This window comes from Dendropsophus ebraccatus, chromosome 2 (genome assembly GCF_027789765.1).
Source record: "Dendropsophus ebraccatus isolate aDenEbr1 chromosome 2, aDenEbr1.pat, whole genome shotgun sequence".
NCBI classification, from domain to species: Eukaryota; Metazoa; Chordata; class Amphibia; order Anura; family Hylidae; genus Dendropsophus; species Dendropsophus ebraccatus.
In genome coordinates, this window is record NC_091455.1 from 61,036,039 (window position 1) to 61,052,170 (window position 16,132).

At 43.2% G+C, this 16,132-nt stretch overlaps 1 protein-coding gene across 24 annotated transcripts in view; it reads right to left on the minus strand.

The window, feature by feature from the left end:
- The window catches only part of DTNA (dystrobrevin alpha), a 207,222-nt gene that overhangs the window by 126,683 nt on the left and 64,407 nt on the right, over positions 1 to 16,132 (minus strand). The window lies entirely within an intron of this gene.

Below are 16,132 nucleotides of genomic sequence, written 5' to 3' on the forward strand. Positions count from 1 at the left end.
GTTCGGGTCGATTCGAACCCGAACGTTCGGTATTTGATTAGTGGTGGCTGCTGAACTTGGATAAAGCTCTAAGGTTGTCTGGAAAACATGGATACAGTCAATGACTATATTCATGTTTTCCAGATAGCCTTAGGGCTTTATCCAAGTTCTGCAGCCACTGCTAATCAAATGCCGAAAGTTTGGGTTCGGATAGACTCGAGCATGCTCCAGGTTCGCTCAACACCAATTGTCTGATCTTACGGCAAACATTAGTGTTTGGGTTTTTTTTAGGTTTTCCAGGGAAATGTTATTGATGGCCTATCTATAGGATTAGCTATTATCAGCTGATGGGTGGGTGCTGACACTTGGACTTCTGATGATCAACTGTTTGGCCGAGCCTTGGCACCCAGATGTACACAACGTATGGAGTAAGCTTTGACACCATGCACTGTATAGTGTGGCCGCAGATCTACTGCAGTGCAGCTTCTATTCACTTCAATGGGTGCTTCACTGCAGTAACCCTGTAACAAAACTACACAATGTACAATGCGGAGATAGGGTTCGGGGTGGTGGATTTTCACTGCCTGGCCTGCAGTCTGGCTGCAGCCTACTCATCTCCGTTCATGTGTATGGGGAGGACAGGAGATAACTGTTCAGCTGACAGTTATTGAAGGTGAATAGGCACCTGTAGTGGATCTCTAGTCAGTCCTTCATGATGTTAAGTTGTGGGCAAAACAGTGAAGTCACAGGAATTCTCCTACAGAATACTAATACAGAGTAGCAAACATTGACAATCCATTTGCAGCCATTGTAAATCACGGTTAAGGGCATTCATCCTACTCTAATGACACCTTTCTATTCTATTTCATTACATGGAACCCCCTCTCTCTGCTGGTGAAGTATTAAATGGATCTACAAGGGGGCGACTACATAATGAATCCTGGAAACTCACAAGAGAGTTGCATAATTGTAGAGTAGATGAAAGGATTTATTGCTAAACTATTGTTTTAGCATGATAAGCACCATTTACCATTTTGTGTTTGTATGGAATATATGGCTTTCAACCTGACACATAACAATGGGTTGGTAGTCTACTAACACGTGTGCTATAAATCATATGGGGTAAGGGATAAAAAAACATTAACCTCTTGATCTTTTTGCCACTTCTGTCCGACAATGAAGCAGATCTGAGACATGTAATTCCCATTATCACTTAGTAGAAAGTAGGAGTAAGGAGGTCTTCCAGAATCGGAGCTGGAGCCAGCCATCATTTGTAGTGGACACAAGTTGCTCTTGCTGCCAGGTTAAACACTTCTGGCACCAAGTGAAATGATTTATCTGGATTCTCTGAGCTCATAAAACACCGACTACTGACACTTCTCTTATTTGTTGAGATAGGAAAATGTATAGTATGGTACCGTGTTAGCCAGAAAAATCCATATCGTGGTAAATACTTCAAATCAAAGTATTTTAGGAGTGATACCTTTATTGGCCAACAAAAAAACTGTTAGAGCTGTGAGCTTTCGGGATTCACAAGATCCCTTCGTCAGAAGTTCTGACGAAGGGATCTTGTGAATCCCGAAAGCTCACAGCTCTAACAGTTTTTTTGTTGGCCAATAAAGGTATCACTCCTAAAATACTTTGATTTGAAGTATTTACCACGATATTGTTGAGATAGGGAAACCTCCAGACGCTTCCCCTTTGTAGCTAATGGCTACTCCTCCCTGACATGTACTCCAGTGATAACGCAAGGCAGCGATGTCAGTCTTCTGCTTCATCAATACTGGATCTGTGTCATCCTGACACTCCACTTTCCTTTACAGTATCTAATCCATAATCCCGTACTGCATAAAGGCAAGAGATTGACAGACCTTACCATGGAAAAATACAAAGAAAGAATTACACAAGGAAAGGGGTGGTAAACTATATTTCCTCCTACTAAATGCTCCATATAAACTGGAAGTACCTGCTGAAATTCAACAAAATATGGTCGGATTAGATAGTGAATCCAGCTATATAGTCTATGTTAGTGATGATAAGACACATGGTTAGATTTCTATGGTGGAGAGGGGTGAAAAGCTGGAAAATGTGGGTATGTTCTCCCCATAGAGACTTTTTTACCATACAAAATAGTGTTGCAAGCTCAGAATTTTTGAAGTCAGTGGCAGCTCCTAATGGAACGTCCATTGCAAGTGTGAACTTTACAAGGAAAAGAAAATCTACCTTGCCACAACCACTATGTGCAAATTTGGTCTTATGAGCCACTGTTTACCGTGTCAAGTTCTCCTTGACTGCATTATTGCCAATTCTTTGCACTATAAAAACAAGCATGCCTTATACTGCTCAGGATTATGAAAAACAAATCCCATTTTTTTTTGCACAAGCTTGTGGGACCGTATACACACACAACAATCAATCAATATATAAGCAGCATTGCCAATGTAATGAAAAAGCTGTTCTTCAGGATGTGTTTTTATTCCTTTTTTTCACCACTACTGCAAAAAAGCAGGAAAAATATGTCCTCCAGCTTCGACTGACTGCTAGAGATAGACTGCTGAAGAAGTTGGATACAGCCCTAAGGCTGCCTGGAAAACATGGATGCAGCCATAGGCTTTATAATGAAGTCTAAGGAAAAATGCTTCTGGAAGACCTCGGTAACGCTGGCATTATCTAGTGGTGCAAACAACAAAAAATGACTAAAAACATGGACATTATGTAAAGGATTTCTGCAAAATTGTATCCCCGAAACGATAAGCAAATGATAAGTGTATGCAGCTCTCAGCTGAGAACCCTGGCAGACATTTGTAGGCAAGCCCAACAATGGTTTCATTGTTTTCTCAGAAAACACAGCAGACTGGAAATGAAGCCAAATACCAGCTTATGCCTATACTAATACACTGTCACCTCATATGCTAAAAGAAGAAAAAAAATGCTGAAACTAAAGAGACTTTTCTTCAACAATGTCCACACTTAGTAGATGATGCAAAAGATCAGATTGAGTCCTGCTTTAGCGGGATAGAGCTTCCTTTTCATACTAATAATAGGAGCACTATAATCAGAGAAGGTATTTACATTAGTAGTATTACTATATGTCATTCTGTATCTACAAGTGGAATAATTGCTAACGAATAAGGATAAAAAAATAAGTTCAGACCTTGGTCTGGGCAGCTTTTTAGAAATAAAAATGGTGCACGCTGTTAAAAATGTGGCACATCTGTGCCAAAAACAGTCAACCGGCCAACTTTGTAAACAATATGGCTCCAAATTGTGGAGCAATGTGTACTGAATAGCCTATCTACCAGGAGGAAAAAATGGGAATAGTCTCTATGCATATTAGAAAAGAAAAAAAAGAAATTAAATGCCTGTATACGTGTTATAAGATATATGCAATATAAAGTTACTAGGGTAGTCCATTGAGAAATATTTTCACTTTTAGATAGATCCAACTAGTGGGGCCCATTGCCAATCACTAGAACCCCAATTTACCATCATGGGGAAGATCAGTTTACATAGCATGTTGGTAAAACATGCGCACTGATCTGCTATACAAACTCAAAAACAGCCAATCGTTTTTTTGGACACATCCCCATAGGTGTTATCTAGAATTAGAACACAAAGCTACTTTCTTGTAAAAACAGCCACATACCTGTCCTCAGATTGTGTGTGGTATTACAATTCAGCTCCATCCACTTAAGGCCCTATTCCACGGGCCGACAGAGAGGAGCAAACGAGCGTTGTCAGCGCTTGTTTGCTCCTCGTTCCGCGCTCGCTGCCGCCGCTATTGGCGATGTCGGCTGATCGTTACCTTCAATTCCACGTGACGATTATCGGGCGTAAAGGCCGAATACAGCCGGTAATTGTTTCGTGGAATAGGGCCTTAAATTGGAACTGTAAAACCACACCCAAACAGAGGACAAGAGTGCTGCTACTCCTGGGAAAATCAACCATGTTTTTCCAAGTGTGGATAGCCCCTTTAAAGGGGAAGTTCAGGTAGAGGTTAAAAAAATAAACTTCTGCAGAAGCATGTAGCATTACTTACCTATCCCAGTTTTGAAACTACCAAAAATCTATTTGTGTTTTTTTTTGTTCTGTATTGAGTTTCTGTCATTCCTAGTTGAGCAGTTCCCAGAATGCAATGATTTTCCTCAGATGATGATCACAGTCCCCCACCCATCACAATTAGTAAAATTAGTGCTGCACCTGCTTCTGGCCATCCAGAGATGGTGGATCACTCAGGAGATTGGGGGATCCAGCCAAGCCTCCTGTGACATCCCGCCAATCCTCCTGTGACAAACATGTCACTCCTCCAACTTATGCCAGGAACCCTGTTGATATTGCCACCATTAATGCCCTTTTTTCACACTGCAGAAGCCATTCCATATAGACTGAGCCTAGAATCCCTAAGACTGGAGTAATAAGGAATGTCACATTCTAATGCCAATCAAATCTACAGCTCAGCACTGGCAGAAAAAGGATTAACATAGTGAAAGGCTATTTGACCCATCACTAATATGAAAAACAACGCTGCAGTCAGACATCTGCCAAGCATGTATGAACACATGCTCTGGAAATGAAGAACAATGCACTGCACACTGAACACGCCAGACCTGCATCTCCGCAGCCAGCCAGGAAATATCCCTTTTCAAAGAAATGAAAAATGACAAGCTGCCATTAAAAGTTCTGTGTCTCGCCGTTTTGCTTAAAGAAAATGTTACCAGTGAAAGATGATAAAACGTATTGTTCTGCCTCAGCTGTCACTGTATGTAACGGAGACTGATGTAAGCAATTACCTAATCGCTCCTAACCGTTCAGTACTGGTATAACATGCTTATACTGCATGCTGGCAACTTTCAGAGGGATACAATGACTTTATGCCATTTATTTAAATAGTTTGGTTTCTTAGTAAACGGTTTCAATTTAGGGTAGAGGATAAGTATTCTGCTTGTAAACATTTACTCCTATCCATCCTATAACAGGGCTTTGGAATCCTGTTACCATGGGGGATTTTGAAGGGGAAGGAAGAGGCAATAATCATACACCAGTCCTCTAAATACTAGAAAGCTATTATATACACAGACAAAAACAAACATACACCACCTCAAATTTAATTCCATCTTCCAACCGTACCAATGGGAATCCAAACTTTCTGCAAGTTCGCTCATCTCTAGTCATTACATCAACATAACACACAGACTTGGGCAGGAGGGTTCAAAAGGTGAATGTTACTGCATTTTGTATTTATTTTTTTACTTATTTTATATCATATTCAGCTGCAAAGTATTTTTTTAAACCCCATAAATCCAATATTCATGTCACATACTCCAAATGCCTTTTTGGTAATGGTCTAACTTCACATTGCTTAATAGTATTACCATGAAGTCATGAAACAGTGATGGATGATAAAGGTATTGGCTAATTCAATTCTACAAATAAATGCAGAATATATAACGCAAGTAAAAGACTGCTTAGAGAAAATCCTTCAAAAGCCGAAAGGGAATGACAATGGAAAGGGAGGACACTCACAATGACTGACAGGGACATGAGAGGAGGAGGAGGGGGAGAGCCCAGGGAATATGCTGATGCAATTTCATCGGCTTGTAGGTTGAGAAGCAGATTGGGAAACCAAGGCTGCAGCCCCATGAGATCAAGTTTGACACACTTCCTGCTTTTAAATGAACAGACACTGACAGGTCTGGAGGAAAAGACACTGAACTTTAGAGAAAAATTTTCACATGTGGAATCTCTAGTAACCTGACACTTTATCTTTTTGGCTGCAGAACGCTTTTAAGCAAGTCAAGGAGTTTCTATTAATTGAAATATAAAATTCCTATACAAAGTAGAAATACGCATATTGAATGGAGAGGTGTATATTCCATCTTAACTTGTCAGAATGTTGGCCTTGGTGATGGAATTATAAAGCAATGGAAAGGATGTCGGCATTAATACAATGTATCTCCTGGAGGAAAGCTACGTTAAAGCAGACCTCCAGTGTTTTGAAACTGCTAATTCTTTGTACAGAGAAATGCTGGGGGTTGTTTTGATGCTACTAGCGATTCTATACAATTCTGGATGTTGAGAGCTTATAGGGCAGGAAAGCTGCACCAGGATCCCAAATGACATTGGAAAGAGGAAAAATGAGGGATTGGTGGTAAATGAAACAAGGAGAGGTGTGAATTCATGGCAGGCACATTCATTACGGTTGTGACGGGGCTCGTGTAACACTCAGGTGGGAGCCGCAAAGTAAAGTCTTGGATGTTATCCCTTATATGAAAATATGACCAATTCCAGGAGGCCCCTTTGTGGCTTCTTGTAACAGGCTGTTATGTGATCATACTAATGAATGACTGATATACATGGAGATGGCAGCTATTTTCTGGGCTGAACTAGCAGTCAGGATAATGTAGTCTATCATACAACTAGGTCCCTGCAGACCCTATAATTGTCTAGACAGCTAAAGAGTGGGAAGCAAAGCTTCGATCTGACAACTTCCATTGCTCCAGGCAAGATGGACAAATAGGTAGAGCAACTAAAAGGTATAACACAAGAAATATGGACCTCTAAAATAAACATATTTTAAGAGAAAATTTTGTGAAAATGTCCTTAATTTTTTTTTTACAATATCTGTGAAATCCCACTTTAAAGATGAGTGAACTATAATAACCTCTATAACTTTTCGATTTCGTTCACACTATGCATTTTTTCATTAAACAACGGCAATTGTTGTAGGTTTGCAACAATGGTCGTTGTTTAATGACGGAGGCCAATCACATTTACCCCTATGGAATCCTGGCCGCAGTATATACACACACTGTATAAACTGCTGCCAGAATTCCATATGGCTGCACAGAAAACTGCCATGTCTATTTTGTGCACCTGCTATTCAGAGAACAGGGCTGCACAAAATAGACTGTACACACAATGTAAAGTATGGCTGGGAGCTATGGCTAATGCCCCTATTCCACGAGTCGTTTGGAGGAGCAAACGAGCGCTGTTAGCGCTCGTTTGCTCCTCGTTCCCCGCTCGCTGCCGCCGCTATTCAGCGCGGGAGGGGGCGGCGGGCAGGAGGGGGCGGCGGGGAGCTGCGGGGAGCTGCCCGGGCGATCGCTGATCGTCCGGGCAGCCCATAGGACAGGGGTGGGGAACCTTTTCCATGTCGAGGGCCGGTCGGGCATTAATAAAATCATTCGAGGGCCGCATACCGTGCGCGGCAGTTAGTAGCGTGGGTTTGCAGCACCCAGGGCAAGGCAAGGTATTGTTCGCCTAGTGCCCCTGCTATTGTAGTTAATCCCCTGCCATGTCCCTGGTAGCCTAGTTAACCCCCCCAGCCATGTCCCTGGTAGCCTAGTTAACCCCCATCAGGCATGTCCCTGGTAGCCTAGTTAACCCCCATCAGTCATGCCCCTGGTAGCCTAGTTAACCCCCATCAGTCATGTCCCTGGTGGACTAGTTAACCCCCATCAGTCATGTCCCTGGTAGCCTAGTTAACCCGCATCAGTCTTGTCCCTGGTGGACTAGTTAACCCCCATCAGGCATGTCCCTGGTAGCCTAGTTAACCCCCATCAGGCATGTCCCTGGTAGCCTAGTTAACCCCCATCAGTCTTGTCCCTGGTAGCCTAGTTACCCCCCATCAGGCATGTCCCTGGTGGCCTAGTTAACCCCCATCAGGCATGTCCCTGGTAGCCTAATTAACCCACATCAGTCATGTCCCTGGTAGCCTAGTTAACCCCCCATCAGGCCTGTCCCTGGTAGCCTAGTTAACCCCCATTAGTCATGTCCCTGGTGGCCTAGTTAACCCCCAACAGTCATGTCCCTGGTGGCCTAGCTAACCCCCATCAGGCCTGTCCCTGGTGGACCAGTTAACCCCCATCAGGCATGTCCCTGGTAGCCTAGTTAACCCACATCAGTCATGTCCCTGGTAGCCTAGTTAACCCCCATCAGGCATATCCCTGATAGCCTAGTTAACCCACATCAGTCATGTCCCTGGTAGCCTAGTTAATCCCTCAGTCATGTCCCTGGTAGCCTAGTTAACCCCCCATCAGGCATGTCCCTGGTAGCCTAGTTAACCCCCCATCAGGCCTGTCCCTGGTGGCCTAGTTAACCCCCATTAGTCATGTCCCTGGTGGCCTAGTTAACCCCCAACAGTCATGTCCCTGGTGGCCTAGTTAACCCCCAACAGTCATGTCCCTGGTAGCCTAGTTAACCCCCAACAGTCATGTCCCTGGTAGCCTAGTTAACCCCCAACAGTCATGTCCCTGGTGGACCAGTTAACCCCCAACAGTCATATGCCTGGTGGACCAGTAAACACCCAACAGTCATGTCCCTGGTGGACCAGTTAACCCCCAACAGTCATGTCCCTGGTGGACCAGTTAACCCCCAACAGTCTTGTCCCTGGTGGCCTAGTTATCCCCCCCCCCCCAACAGTCATGTCCCTGGTGGACCAGTTAACCCCCAACAGTCATATGCCTGGTGGACCAGTAAACACCCAACAGTCATGTCCCTGGTGGACCAGTTAACCCCCAACAGTCTTGTCCCTAGTAGCCTAGTTATCCCCCCCCCCATCACTCATGTCCCTGGTGGACTAGTTAACCCCCATCAGTCATGTCCCTGGTAGCCTAGTTATCCCCCCCCCCCATCAGTCATGTCCCTGGTAGCCTAGTTATCCCCCCCCCCATCAGTCATGTCCCTGGTAGCCTAGTTATCCCCCCCCCCCCATCAGTCATGTCCCTGGTAGCCTATTTAACCCCCAAATAAAAAAAAAATAAACATCCCTCTCACCTTTCCTCCGTTCCCACGCAGTCCCGGTCCTCTTCTCTCCCAGGTCCTCTGTGCCGGTCTTCTCCTGCAGGCGGCGCGCGATGAAATGACGTCATCGCGCGCGGCCCGCAGGAGACTGAAGACACGCGCCGCTTTGGAGGAGGAAGGAGCCGACACAGACAGCACGGCAGCTGTCACAGAGGATGCTGTGTGCGCCGGCTCCTTCCTTCCTCCAGAGCAGCGCGTGTCACAGGGGAGCCGCGGGCCGCGGGCCGCATCGGGAGGTCTCAGGGGCCGGATGCGGCCCGCGGGCCGGAGGTTCCCCACCCCTGCCATAGGATATAGCAGCGTCTGCTGCCGATGCTCCTATTCAACGGAGCGACGGCAGCAGATCGCTGCTATATCAGTCGCTTGTTTTTCAACATGTTGAAAAACAAGCGACTGCAACGATCAGCCGACATGAACGATGTCGGCTGATCGTTGCACTCTATTCCACGGGACGAATATCGTTCGTAGCGGCCGATATCGGCCGAATACGAACGATATTGCTCCTCTAAACGACCCGTGGAATAGGGCCTTAATTGGAGTGCGGGCACACCCAATGTGCCCTCATGACAATAAAGTTGAAGTGATGGTCACCCAGCCAGTACTGCAGTATCGGCTGGGTTGAACATCTCAGCCTGTTTTGTCTTGTCTGAACATGGCCTTATACTGTGTGGAGATTTGCCATTCTATACCTTGTCATTGACCCTTAACCACATGATCAGAGTATTCCATGTGACAGCCATTTTTTATGCTCATTGCTTTTGGATTCCCTATACAGAAGTTTAGAAAAACTGAAACCTATATAAAATTACTCAAATACTAAGTTTTTGGTAAGTATTACATTGTTCTTTTCACACAAAAAAGTCACTTGTTGCTATCAATGTTCCACTACCATTTGCTGTTCTTTAATGAATAGTCATATTAGAGACCTGTGTGTGGACTGCATTCTAGTAACCAGTATAATAGCTTGCTCTTTGCTATATTGTGACCAAGACCAATATAGAGCTCTGGAGGGTGTAGGTAGTGATCTTTATCCTATAAAGGATAGAGAATAGAAGATGGAAAGGTTGTTGTGCTCATAAAACAGCAAAAATATGTGAATGCATTACTTTTGTGTAACTTTCAATATCTAAAACAGTAGATGTGATATAAAGCAAGTTTGAAATATTTTTCTCTTTTTTTTTTTTCTTTTTAGTTATCATGGAAAACACAGCACTTCCTGTTTTCTGACTCCTTTTTTTCTCAAAAAACAGGAAAACAGTCAGAAAACAGGAAGTCCTGTGTATCCCAGGCCATCTGAGTGCTCACAGAGAAGGCAGTCATGTGATTGATGGACACAGTGAGCCGTGACTCTCTGTACTGGCCGGAATTCCAGTGTTTAGTCTGTTTTTTTCAACCAGCACAAGTCAGAAAAGCTGCCTTCAGTAGACTAAACCTGAATTTCTGGTAAGTTCAGCTTTGTTTTACAGCATGATAAAAAAAAAAATATTGAATGTATATTGCATACTTGTTTTATTTCACATCTACTGTAGGTTTAGATTTTGTCATAATGTGTATGCGAGGCTTGCGCGCCTCCTCTCACCGCACCAAAGAATGGACATGTCCATTCTTCAGCGCGTAGAGACACAGAGAGAGGAGGCGCGCGAGCCTCCCATAGACTGTCATTATGAGAGAGGGGCTGGCGGGATTCCGCGGCAGAGAATTCTGCCAGTTTTGCTTCGTGTGAACAGAGCCCAAAGCTATGTAAAAACAAAGGCCATTGCTATGCAAACAACGTCCGTTATTTCTGAAAATAACGGACATTGTTTTTACATGTGTAAACATAGCTTCAGTGAATGTCACTCACTTCAAATACAGGAGAATAAGACTGTAAGCAAAATCTAGGTCACTCTCTACAAAATACAATGAAATCAGAGACAAAGAGGCAGATTTACTATTACCAGCTTACTCAAATTACAACATGCTGTTTTTAATTTCGTTTCATGTACTAATGTAGCTGATGGCCGCATAGTAATGGGACTAATAATACATATATGCTACCCTGACAGTCTCAGGATCAGTTGGTTTATTTTTCGCCACCTATTTGTACGAAGGATAAACTTAAACGGGGTTGTCCCAGATATAATTTTTTTTACATATGGCCGCAAGTGTGGTAAAACAAAAAAATTATTATTATATACCTTCAATGGACGCAGATTTTACATCAAACCAGTTACAGGTTAATTTTTTTCTCTGGAAAAACAAATGCATTAAAGAACCACTGGAAAAATCCCACAATTTGGCCCCAATAAGTGACAATTGGGCTAAGCCTATTGTGGATCAGCTGAAATATCATCAGTAGAAAACTGGCATCAGCTTCAGAAGTCTACCGTAGATTCTATGAAATATACCCACTGGAATTTGCTTATGGCAAATCCACAATGTGAGACTTGTGCAAACATAATTATAATGGAAAATTTCCCTGACATTATTCACAAAAAATCCAACAGCAGAGAATGTCCTTATTATCGTTCTGTAAGAATGTAACCACTTTTTTTTTCTTATCAACCTTAATGGTGTATTTGTATCTCAGACGTCTATATACTCATTTATACATGGTATATTAATAGATGTAGGTCCCATGACAACATCTGTTGCCACTTTCAGGCAGAGAATGGGGGAGTTACAGAAAAAGCTAAGCATACATAAGTGAAGAGAACTGATCATAAGCATGGACACTTCTCCACTCATTTATCACCTAGACGCAGGGACTGACCACCTTACCAGGCAGGGTGGGGATGGGGGACCCCTGATCTCAACATAGATGCATTCTCAGAGGTCTGAGCCACATCTATCATACATTTAGGGGGACATTTATGAAGACTAGCATACTCTTATGTGGTCTTAAATTAGGCCCTGCAGTTTCAAAGTTTGCGCGACTGTACACTAGCTCAAATTTAAACTGTTTAGGAGCTTCTGACATCTTAATTAATCATGATGCTGGGAGCTCCCAGTACAGACGTAATTCTACAGACTTGTGAATGCTTACCTCCCAAGTGTCCATCTTTTGGAGGGACAGTACCTACTTTTGACCCATGTCCCTCTTTTTGACCTAGCAATTAGATAGGCATTAATAAACTTTCTATGTTGCTCTAGAGAGTGTCTGGTTACTTACTGTATAATAGACCCAAATGTGAATATTATTCCATTATTTGGTGCACAATGGATCCTAAAAATTGTTATATTCAGATGAATCATGTGACATTAAGGTCCCTTTCACACACCATTTCACACATGCAGATGGCTCCATTAACACATCTGTAGGTGTTATGGATCTGTTTTGGGGCCATGTTCCGTGACACAAAAAATTATTAAGCCATTGTGCGTCCGTGCCACCTATCTGACAGAGTCCCTGCAAATGCGGACAGCAGCTGATGTACGAATGGGACCGTGGCAATACGTGGCAGTTCCTGGATGTGTGAATTAAAAAGTATAGAAATGTCTGTAAAAGTGTCACAAGTGTCCCTCTTTGGCCATCCAAAAAGTTGGGAGGTATATAAATGACCCCTAACTGTACTAAATAAGTAAAAAAGGGTAAAGTTATTTAAACATCCCTAGTCGTAGGCACATGCTAGTTTTCTAAGTGGAAGGAAGATAAAAACTTATTTTGTTCCTTAAAAGGAGAAGTCTGACTTTAATAAAGTATTGTATTGCCCCCCAAAAGTTATACAAATCGCCAATATACACTTATTACAGGAAATGCTTGTACAGTGCTTTTTTCCCTCTGCTATCTAGTGCAGTCTGGTCTAAGGTGGGTGGCACAATGTTCTTGATTTTACTGGGATAGTGTTTAGAAGTCAGTCGGAAAATGCTTGAATGTCATGTATTTTGTGAGACACGGCAGGGCTTAAATGCAAAATTTCATAAATCCCTTAGTCTAAAGCTCTAGCTATACATTGGCATCCAGGGATGCCTACATTTACAATGGTGTACTGCAATGGGCCCACTCACTTAAATGGCCTAAACACAGTTCACTAGTGACTATATTAAAGGGAAACTCTCTGCAGATTAGAAGCATCTCACCTGCTATGTCCCTATAGGGCAGGTGGAGGAGGAAAATAATTTTTTTTACCCTGGTCCTCAGTGCCATTTTCAGGATACTTATAGGTTTATTTTATATGCTAATAAGGTGTTTTGGTGCACTGTGGGCAGGGCTACCATCCTCAATGCACTGATCCACTTCTGCTAGCCTGTCTCTCCTAACAATTTTCATTAGGGGGGGTTGGGGGCAAGTTCTACTGGTGATACTGGTATACAGCTAGTAATAATAATCCAGTCCTCTACTGTGCTTGGCTCCAATTTTGCATGTATGACTATAGACAAGTGTCTAGATAATGGCCACCCCCTCCTGCTTCATTAGGATTTAAGGAAAACAGTGGTTCACCCATAGCAGATATACGTCAGTATTAAACTGTATTCTAACATATAGCACGTGCCATGTCTTTAGTGTATAGCAGAAGCCATGCCAGGCCGTGTTGTACGAGTAATGCCAGGTGGTGTTGTAGGAATAATGCCAGGTGGTGTTGTAGGAATAATACCAGGTGGTGTTGAGGAGTATAACCAGGAGGTGTAGGAGTTATTCCAGGAAGTGTTGCAGGAGTAATTCCAGGAAGTGTTGCAGGAGTAATGTTAGGGGGTGCTGTAAGGGTAATGCAAGGACATGATGCAAGAGTAATGCCAGGAGGTGTTGCATGAGTAATGCCAGGAGGTGTTGCATGAGTAATGCCAGGAGGTGTTGCATGAGTAATGCCAGGAGGTGTTGCATGAGTAATGCCAGGAGGTGTTGCATGAGTAATGCCAGGAGGTGTTGCATGAGTAATGCCAGGAGGTGTTGCATGAGTAATGCCAGGAGGTGTTGCATGAGTAATGCCAGAAGGTGTTGTGGGAGTAGCTTTGTGTCCCCTGACCTGGCACAAATAGTTTGATTGGTTCTGGGCACAGCTCTTATCTATTCCTGCACACAGGCTGGTCTACAATATTGCCCCCTTGCAGTGGCGTAGCTACCATAGAGGCAGGGTAGGCAGTTGCTATGGGGCGCCTGCAGGAGGGGGGCCCAGGAGAGAAGGTAAGAGCTGGTGTCTTTCTGCTTAACCCCTTATGTACTGCAGCAAGTAAGGGACGATTATCACGCGGAAAATCGTTAAATCATTCGTATTTAAGTGATAAATCGTTCTAAGTAATTGCAGACAACGATCGAAAAATCGTTTGTATGTGGTTGATCGTTGATTTAGATCTGAACCTAAAATTATCGTTAATCGTTAGCTGTAATTCCACATTCGTTTGCTCAAGTTCCATGTTTTTTCACTTATCGTTCAGTGTAATTGCACATTGACCATTGTTTTGCTGGGATCAGAAGGAGTAAACTATCATAGTAACGATAGCAATAACGATCGTAGCAACGATTGTAACTAACGATTATCGTTCTGTGTAATATGGTGAACGATTTCAGGTTAAAGATAAACAATCTCGTTTGCGATTGTTTATCGTTAGTCGTTAAAAATCATTCCCTGTAATAGGACCCTGAGTGTCCCAATGTTTACTTACATGCTGCAACCCCAAAAAAGGGTTACCAAGCAGAAGACAGAGATCTCTGCTTCACTGCACTGATAACCTCTGTTCTCCAGCTGCACAATGAAGTAGGAAAGGAAAATGTGCAGAGGTCCATGCAGAGGTCAGGGGTTATCAGTGCACCAGCAGTAAAGCAGATTATATATATATATATATATATATATATATATATATATATATATATATATATTGTAGGGATCTTCCCGGGGGATGGTGTGTTTGGACACAGTTCACAGCAGACTTGGACTTGTAAAATAACAGCTTGGCGTTTATTTGCAGCATAAACAGTCCGTCAAACAAAACACAGCAGCACCGTGGTTTAAGAATAAAACAAACAAAAAGGTCTTGCCCGTCTGGGCGCTTACTAACAGGTTTCTTCACCTATCTGACACTAGACAAACAGTGCGTCTTTCACCTGAATACCGCAGGGTATATATATGCACCAGCAGCGTCTGTATTCCTTGCTCCCAGGAGAACCAGCATGCAGGCTGTTCACCCCTGGCTGAGAGCAAACACTGGATCCTCTGCAGGGCTTTTACCTTGTCAGGCTAATTAGGGTCAGAAACACCTGACCCCTAAACCTGACCTGGATCGGGGGAAGGGAATGGCAAGTCCCACTACCAAAAACCTACCTGCCATTCCATGTAAGTCCAGGCCCGGCAATAATAAATAATAGCTCAGCAGCATAACACTGCTGAGCACAGATGCCTCCTGGACTCACCATCTCACGCTATGTATTAACCTGGGTGAGATGTACATCCCCTCGAGCACTTTACCAGTGACATGTCCACAATATATATATATGTGTGTGTTGTGTGTAGGGGGGCCCCTTAAAATTTTTTGCTATGGGGCCCCGTGAACCCTAGCTAGGCTAAAACTCCTTTTAATCTAAACTCCTTTTAATACAGCGGCCTGGGAGTCTTAGGTGCATCCACGCATGCTCCACCTGCTGTGCCAGTTCCATTTCCGTGGTATTTACATTACTTTCTGAGTTTTTTTGGTGCACCAGACACCCTCCCCTATGGCCCTCGGAAAAAATGCTTGAGTTTCCCATTGACTTTAATGAGGTTCATTACTCTAATCGAGCACTCGAGCATTTGAAAAAAAGTCAACTCTAGTAATGAGCATTCAAGCATTTTAGTACTCGTTCATCTCTAATGGGAATATATAAACCACCAGACCACTTATATGGAAAAATAAAAGTCACAAACTACTTGACATAACACTCGCTTAATGTCTTACAACAGGTGCTACTCAGTCCTAAAACGCCTTCAGAAATGACTCACACGGTAGTGATATCACTGAACTAAAAATATAATAGTCCCATAGCTACCCATTCATGACATTTCCCCGTCCCTTTACATATACCCAGGTCACTGTACTTATTATCACTGTGACATGAACACAGCGGCAGACGTCGGCTCATATCAGTGCTGCTTCTTAAGTCCTGTCCAGTGCTCCAAGGTACAGATAATTCCTTCCCGCTCCAAAAGGTATCAGGTACATTGTTTGAGTTCCCAGACACTGACCAATGTCATTACCCAATCGTTCACAATGACAATTCTTAAAAGGTAAAAATCCCAGACAAATACCAATCTATACAGAGAACATCATGTTACTCCCTACAGAAAAGTATATACACTCCAGAGATAGTTACCTGTTAGCAGAAATACAACCTGTGCATGTGTGTTCACACCCCTGGGGTTCAAAGAGTTAACCCAGTAACATATTATGTCGCCTTCTCAAA